At 39.7% G+C, this 8,732-nt stretch overlaps 1 long non-coding RNA gene across 1 annotated transcript; it reads right to left on the bottom strand.

Moving 5' to 3' along the window:
• On the bottom strand, positions 1-1,089 carry LOC117628607. Its single transcript, XR_004585987.1, has 3 exons — positions 953-1,089; positions 772-849; positions 1-648 (listed from the first exon to the last, which is right to left on the bottom strand). It is a non-coding gene; the product is annotated as an uncharacterized LOC117628607 (long non-coding RNA).
• Positions 1,090-8,732: the final 7,643 nt, after the last annotated feature.

An 8,732-nucleotide genomic window follows, 5' to 3' on the forward strand; every position in this document is an offset into this window, starting at 1 on the left:
AGAGAGAGAGAGGACAATCCTTAAATATGTGAGCAATATTTTTCATAGGATAAGCACATCTAGGGCATGAAGAAATCTGAGTGACTCCCCTTTTCTTCCTCTGTACATTAATAAGTAACTTCTGATGGCAAACAATCAGAAGGAAAATTTTAACCTTGGGAGGGGAAGCAAATTCCAAATAAACTGCCAATCCCATTTAGCTACAACCTCATTTAGAAGAAAAGAGCTATATGTTGACTTAATGGAAAATGAACCGTTAGGCGTGAACTGCTAAATACATCTATCCACCCCACTACTAGGAAAGCCAACATGAACACTGGAAATCAACTGAATAATATGATCATTTAGAGGCAAATTGGTATTATAATGCCTAGGTTTTTTAATGGTTATGAAGTTCAAAGGTCTCTCGAAAATTGATTAGGGTATCTCCCTAAACATAAATTAAGTTCAAAACACCATAAATTGCTACAGTAAAGCATGCAGTTGAAACATATAGAGAAAACTAAATAGTCGTAAGAATTTTTATTACTTACCCTCCACCAATCGAAGGCCAAGGAATCAAGGGGGCAATGTTTGGGTGTGGTTTCCAATCTCAAACTAAGTCAAGTAGTCCTAATCTCATACCAAGTCAAATGCAAACCCAAAGGCCTAGCCAAAACAAAGATATTGTTATTTATAATAGCAATAACCAAATAAGAAATAAATTGAATGACAAAACCCACAAGCTTGGCTTGGGGTCAGCCAAGGATCAAGGGAACGTAGGATTCTCACCAGCCACCTTGTGGAGAAGAGCAGCCAAGTCTTTTGGTCTTCTTGGATTTGTACATTCTAGTTAAGAATCAAGGTCTTCTGCAAGAAATGACATATAAATAATTGACAAAGAGATAAGATTAGAATAAAGAAAGAGGACAAAATTGGGGTTGAGCTAGAAAAAGCCATTGTTGAACTCCACCTTCGATATATTGTAGTTGGGACACAACCCATCTCTTAGGCACTGAAATTACACAAATCTTGTGGCTGGATTAGAATGGCATGGCAGCTGAAGCTTTTGAAAGTATGAAAGGAGTTTGTTGAAGGAGGTTTGAAGACCCAATAAAAGTACTACATAGAAGCAAGATTTGCTTATATATATAAGTATAAACAAAATAGTCAAAAGAATGGCCTTTTGAGTTGGATGGATAATGGAGGAAAAGTCAAGGACTTGACTGAGAGAACATGTCGAAGACTTGGCTGGGAAAATGGCCAAGGAGTTGGCTGGAAGAAGTCAGAAGGTTGCTGAGGTAAGAAAACCCACGTGGGTCACTTTGATAATTTCAAGGTGGGCAAGAGTTTGGAAACCAAAGATGGTCCTTGGATTTGGGTAATGGTTTTGTGACCTAAGAATGCTTTAAGTTCAAAATGATAGAAGTAGTGTCTAGGTTCCACCTTATAAGAATAATTCTAAAGCTCTTTGTAGCTTAGTCACTCGGCCCAGCCAAAAACAATGGCCAAATTGAATAACCAAATTGGATGGCCAAAATTGGATGATTATCAAATCAAGAACAGATATATAAAGTATATTAAGTAAAGAAGAAATCTTATGGTTAGGGCGTTATTAATAAGCCTTTCATAGCTTACATATATAATTATTAATGATTATATATGTAGTTTTATTAAAATTGGTATATTAAGGGTTTTCTTAATTCAAAGATTTTATGGGCTCGTCACGAGTTGGTCATACGTCAAGAAAGCTCACACAATTCATTGGGCTCTCATGCCTCCCCAACATCGATGGATTATTTTCAATCAAGATTAGGACTCCGGAAGCCATGATGTCTCACCATATGTCAAGCCAAGTCCTTGGAGGTTCAAGCCGAACTCGCAGAAGTAGGCCTAAAACCTCCTGATGTTTTCATGCACATGACAAGATCCATCTAAGGAAAGCAATCAAAGAAAGTGATGTCAATCTGGAACATTCCTAAGGAGGAGAGAATCAAGTGATCAGATTTGCAATCCGATGATCTCATTCAAATTAATTCTGCGGATTTAGGAAGCCACACAAGGAAAGATTTTGAACGAAGTTGATCTTTGTCCATTTAATGGCCAGCCCATGGGCTGACAGATGCCCCTATATAAACCTCATCAAATGAAGGAAGGAGGACCCCGAATTTAGACATAAAAACTTACTTTTTGTCTTCCACTTTTCTATCCCTAGTCTAGGTTTTTATCTTCCAAGCAAGTAGACTAGATCAGTTCTTCGCTTTTGTTAGTGTAAGTTTAATTTCTTGCATTTTCCGTTACGTTGTTTTAAGATTCAATCTTATTGCTTTACTTTTAATTGTTATCGAATTTTCTTGAAGTTTAATTTAATTTCAGATTGCTTTACTTTATCGCCTTTATCATTCATATCGTTCTTGTTTCATTCTTACTTAAATTTACGTTTATTGTTGCTTCGATCTTATTTTTTACATTTATTTTCTTGTTATTTAGTTTACTCGTCTATTAATTTAATTTGCATCATTACTACTAAATATGAAAAAAAAAAATTACTGCATCTTGAATGATGTTGTCAACCACGAGCCATAATTTCATCCAAAAAAAGACGGGCTCAGCCTACAAGGGCTATCCCCTAAGCAGAAGTTAACCATTGTCTTTCGTCTGCTCGTCTGACGTGACTGAAGAGTACTGTAGATTTGGTGAAATCACAACTCTTTAATTACTATGTAAGTTTTCTTCCGCTATTGAAGCCGTGTATGGATAATGGTACCTCAGGTCTCCAAATTCAGCTGACCTTTATAGGCTTTTGCATAAAGTGAGCCATCGAGGTTTCCTAAGCATTTTAGGAAGTCTTGACTGCATGCACTGGGAATGGAAGAATTGCCCATTTGCTTGGGCAAGCCAATTTACCTGTCACAAAAAAAATTCCCACTGTTGTACTAGAGGTCATGGCCTCGTACAACACATGGATATGATTTGCCTTTTTTGGGGCCATTGGACCTAACAATGATATCAAAATTTTAGCTCGTTCCCCATTGTTCAATGATGTAGTGCATCGAGTGGCTCCTCATGTTGAATATATTGTCAATGGAAATCAATGTCATTTGGGCTACTATTTGGCATATAAGATCTACCCTTTTTGGGCTACTTTGGTGAAGACCATATCTTCTCTTGATAACCCAAAGAAGAGACTTTTTACACAAATGCAAGAAGCGTACATGAAGGATGTTGAAAGAGCATTTATAATAGGCTTGATGGGCTATGGCAAGGATAACCTCGACTCAATCATGATGACGTATATAATTTTGCACAACATGATTGTGGAGGATGAGTACGAATATGTTGAAAAGGAATCAGATGATTAGGATACGTGTCAGCAACGATCCAGGGGGCAAGAGCAAGACAATATGAGCTAGAGGCAATCATTACATACGAGTACCACCAAGATAGGCAGACTCTTTATGATTACATGATTCGTCATAGTAGAGTTTGATCTCTACATGTGCATCAGAGTCTCCGACATGAATTACCTCTGGATGAGCTTTGGAGATAGTGAATGAGGTAGACAATTGTTTTAATCCTCCTTTTGTGTTTTAATTATGTTGTTTGTTTTCTTTTGGAACAAAATTATATTTGTGAAATTTCAATTTTTTTGGGACAAATTGTTCAATTTTTTTGGGACAAATTGTTCAATTTTTTTTTAAAATGAAGTTATTTAAAAGGAGGATTCTCTTTTATAACTAATATAGGGGACCAAATTATAAAAATACCCTATATGAAATAGACTTTAGAAACACACCCAAAGACCATTTACAACATAACAAAGAGGCTTTAACTTTTTATAAATTACAAAACTGCCATCAATTTCTTAAAACAAGCCCAACCCTAAAACCTCATATAAAAAAAACCCAAAATATTCAATATGCCATCAAAGTAATTTAGTAATAAAAATTAAATTCATTAGGGCCAGCTGTCATTTTTGGGGTGTATTTTTGGGTTTATTTACAGAAATTAAATGATGTAGGGTTGTTTGGGGGTGGTCAAAATTCACCCAATCTGCCAAGGAGGAATTCTTAGCGGACAAGAATCCCTAGCAAGGAATTCCTAGCAGTGGGATTCCTAGTGGCCGAAGAATTCCTAGCGGCCAAGAAATCCTAGCGGCCGAGATGCCTTCTCAAAAAGGTGGGCTAGGCACTCCTTAAATACCTTGGTCGGCCACTCCTCTTGCAAAAAGTTGGGTTGGGGTGGATTTTCTCCTTGCGCACCCGGGCGCCTTCCTCGCAACACTTGGGCAAGCAAAGTTGGGTTGAGGGAGTTGAAGTTCGGCGGGAGGTATTTCCACCGAGGGAGTTGAAGTTTTCTGCCGATTGAGTTGAAGTTCGGCGGAGGTATTTCCGCCGAGGGAGTTGAAGTTCGGTAGGAGGTATTTCCGCTGAGGGAGTTGAAGTTCGGCGGGAGGTATGTCCGCCAAGTTCCCAATATTCGAATATTTTGAGAACTCAAAGATTGTCCAACATAGGGCCAAGCCCAACATAAAAATATGTGGAGTTCTCATACCACCCACCTTGGCGGATGGTCAGCCAACTCTAGAATTCTAAAAACTCAAAGGGCACAAAGTTTCACCAAATGTCAAGATGAAATCTCGGAGATCCAAGCCCAAGCCACATATTCGTGCCCAAGATTTCTGGAGGTCAGTGTGCACATGACGGAAGAAAGAAATCAAGGAGGTTGATGACGATTCGGAAATTTTAAAAAACAAGATAAAATCAAGCAACCATAATATCTCTGCCGACATGATCCACGGATTTAGAGGGGCCTCGAAAGGAAAGAAATTGTAAAAGAGTTGACATTTGGCCATTCAATAGCCAGCCCATGGGCCAATGGATGCCCTATATAAACCTCACCAAATGAAGACATCAGACACACAACATCAGATAGACAAACTTATCTTTCGTCTCGCAATTTTCTTTTCCTAGACTTAGGATTTTACTTTTCACGCACTTAGTGTAGCGAGTTCTTCCTTTTCCTAGTGTAAGTTTAAATTCTTGTTCAATTTATATTTTCTTGTCATTTAAATTCAAGTTTATTTCCAGTGCTTTGCTTTTCATTGTTATCGCACTTTAATTAAGTTTAATTTCAAGTTAATTTTATTTTATCATTCTTATCGCTTTTATTTCGTTTTTGCTTTATTTATCTCTTTGATTTATTTTATCGTACTTTAATTCTTGTCTTTACGTTTAAACACACATTTAGCTTAAGTGCACGTTTTTCACTTCAAACCCTAAAAATCACAAAAACATCCATACGAAGCCTAACCATCCTCAAGCCCGAGGAAGGGAAAGAACCTATGTAATAACCCAAAACAAAATATTAAGAAAATAACAAAATATCTAAAAAGTAGGAATAATATCTTCTAGCGAAAAGACAATTTTGCCCTCGCATTATTTAGGGAAAAAGTTGACTTTTTGATCGAGAAAGAATTTGGCAATTTCGCTTGTGCGTTGCGTAGAGCACGGCGAAAGGAGTCCGTAGACACGGAGTAGACCCGAATCGGAGTTGTAACGAAGAAGATACGATCAAAATACTGCGAAGGGCAAAATGGTAATTTGGTCAAAAGTCATATTTTTATCTCTTCTCTCTCCTCTCTCCCGTCAGCTTTCTCTCTCCTCTCTCTCTCTCTCCCTCCCGCGCGACTCCAGTGACCTCTCTCCCTTCCGATCGAGACAGCGGCCACCACAGGCCGTCTCGATCTCCGCCGTTGGTCCCAATAGCTCCGCCACTCACCCGCCGTTCTTCTCCGACCAACCTCAGTCGCGGGGACCCCGGAAACTGGCCGAAATCTGCCATTGTTTGCCGATTTCCAGTTCAAACTTCCGGCTCGTTTTTCTCCTTCAATTCTCCACCAAATCGATCGAGTAAGGTATGGTTTCTCAGCTATTTTTCGTGTTCTAGCTGATGGATGTATGGGTTTCGATCGATTTTAGCTCTAACACGTTCGATTTTCGACTTGAAATTTGGCCGAAACTTCGGCCGCCGTGATCTACTGTTTCCGGTCACTTTTTGGGGTATGTCCAAGAACAAAAGTGACTCCAAATGGGGTGTTTTACCTAGGATAGGAGTTTGGAGTCTTGGTTCCGAGATTTTTCGACCACCCGAAATCGTTTTGGACACCCGAATCTGCCCGCGCGTGAGGCAGCGTGTGGTTGAGGGTGGTGAAGTGACTCTGGACAGTTTTGAGATCCTCGTGTCGTCACGAGCGCTTAGGATTTTGCGGATCTCGATTCGGAGTCTGTTTGAGCCCCGAACGAATTTTCTATATCGCGCGATCCTTGGGTGCAGTGTCGTTAAATCGTTGGATCGCACTGAATTTTGGATATGTCGGTCTACACGATTTCAGGATCGTGTAGGATTCGACGGATTGCGAATCGGAGTCCCGGATACTCCGAAATCGCGAACCCTGGGGCTAGGGTTTGAATTTAAAGCGATAACGCGATTTTGGCCAATCCGACCGTCCGTTTCGGACCAAATTCGCGGAACATGATTCCTTTTCTGTAAGGAACCTTCAGAGAAGCCCAGATTGGCCATCGGAGACCGTGGACCCACGGGGTTCCGGATCGGCCGATCTGGCAGCTTATCGCTTAGTGAGGCTTCGGGTCTCTTGAGACCGTTCTAACTATCTAAAAAGCTAAGGTGGGCATAGTAGTAACTTGAAACGGGTGCATGTATTTCGAGGAGCCGGGGGCAAGGTGTTTAATTTAAATTCTTTTTATTCAGCAGATTATTAATTTAATATTCATGGTTAATCAGGCACCAGAGGTCCGATCGACCCACATGAGGGACCTTCGAAGGGTTCAACTAGCTCGGACCACCAGTGAGTGGACTTTCTTTCATGAATGATTTTATATAAATGAGTTATATAAATGATTTATATAAATAAGTTTACTTAAATGATTTTATATTGATTTTATATAAATAAGCTTTTATAAATGAGTTTATCTGAATAAGTTTTATGAACTGCTTCTTCGAGCATGATTTATACTGTTAAGTACTTTGATCTACGTAATGCTTAGATACTGAGGCTCTAGTAATATAAAAAGCAAAGTTTGAGAACTTTACCAGAAGAGATAGCAGTTAAGTTTCAGATTTTACTGAGATGCAGTGAGTTAGTAGATTTTTCTCAAAATAGTTTATTTTAAAACCACCGTGTACCCATTTATTTTTGGTGATTACCCACAGTCGGACCGATGTCTACGGACATCCAGTCTGATTTCAGTTACGTCAGTGCACTTGACTTTGCCTCACAAGTTTCGGGGACGCTCGGACCGTGAGTGCCAGGATTTGCGGCTCGGCAGACTTGGTGTCCCGAGACCTGCCAGGATTGCGGCTCGGCTGACTCTGTGTCCCCGAGACCTGCCAGGATTGCGGATCAGGCTGACTACGGTCCCCTGCATCCTGCCAGAGCGACTCGAGCTGACTTGGTGTCATCGAGGACCTGCCGGCGGATCAGGCTGATCATAGTCCCCTGATTTCGCCAGTTTGCGGCTCGGGTAGACTGCGTGACGCCCGAGACCTGCCAGGGGAATTGACGGATATGACAGGGGTACAAATAGGTGGTAGTTTCAAAGGATTTTGAGTTATTTTATCCCGTTATGATTTTCAGTTATTTTATACCAGTTTCTTTAATATTCGCGCATTTATATCTTTATATATATATTTGTTCAGTTATACGAGTATATTCATCAGTATGTTTTTACGTGCTTATTTGAATACCTTGTATTGAAATATAGACAAACCATTGATTTATATCCTTACTTATTTTTAAATGGGGGTTATTATGGTTATAAATTGTTTTCAAGAACATTATTTTTGTCAACTCACATTTTCAACCTGTTTTTCGCCCCCAGGCCATAGAAGTGCGAGGGATTCCACCACCGGGCCATTCATAGCTTCCGCGCCACCAAAAGAGGTAGAGTTTTGTAGAAAAACCCTTGAAACCTTGTAAACTTTAGAAAATACTCTGACATCTAGTTTTAGTGGAAAACTGGAGCTGGTGAATACTTGGTTATTCAATTCTGGCAGTTGGTGTAGAATTATTTGATTGTTTGACAGGTAGAAAAATTTGGGTTTGGTCAAAATACAGGGGAGGCTCTGCCGAATTTTCGGCAGGAGTCCAAAGAAAATTTTAATAGTAATTGTAGCAGGAAGGGTAAAATGGTCATTTGTGCCCGACAGTTGCCAGATGTCGGATACGTACAGGGTTTGGTTCGAATTCCAAAGTGGAATTAGGATCGGGTCCTGTCAACCTAGGCCAAGAAGAGGTTCCTTGCTTGGCCAATCAATCATTTGATTAGAAGTTAGAAGCGTAACACACCCATCTACTCACATTCCATTCAAGCCCAAATTCGGGGCTTGGTGGTGGCACGCCCCGCACTCAAAAGAAGAAGGACCAAAAGTTCCTTTCGTCGATTGCCTTGGCCGAAAAGAGGGAAACAAGAGTTTATTTATATCATTAGTGCTAAGAATGGGTATATGAATAAATATCTCTATTTAAAAAGATTAAATGAAGAAAAATTAGACTTAAACCGTTCTTAAATAATTTAATAAAGTTGCAGAGTCTAGAGGGTTGGGGAAAAAACAGTTTGAGTCAAGCAAAACCCAAAAATAATTACTTTTTGAAAGGAGAAAATTTGGGTTTAGGACCAAATGGGTTGGAGAACTCTTTACCAAGGGCACTTTTGGGAATTGAATGTTTTACT

This window comes from Prunus dulcis, chromosome 5, assembly GCF_902201215.1.
Source record: "Prunus dulcis chromosome 5, ALMONDv2, whole genome shotgun sequence".
NCBI classification, from domain to species: domain Eukaryota; kingdom Viridiplantae; phylum Streptophyta; class Magnoliopsida; order Rosales; family Rosaceae; genus Prunus; species Prunus dulcis.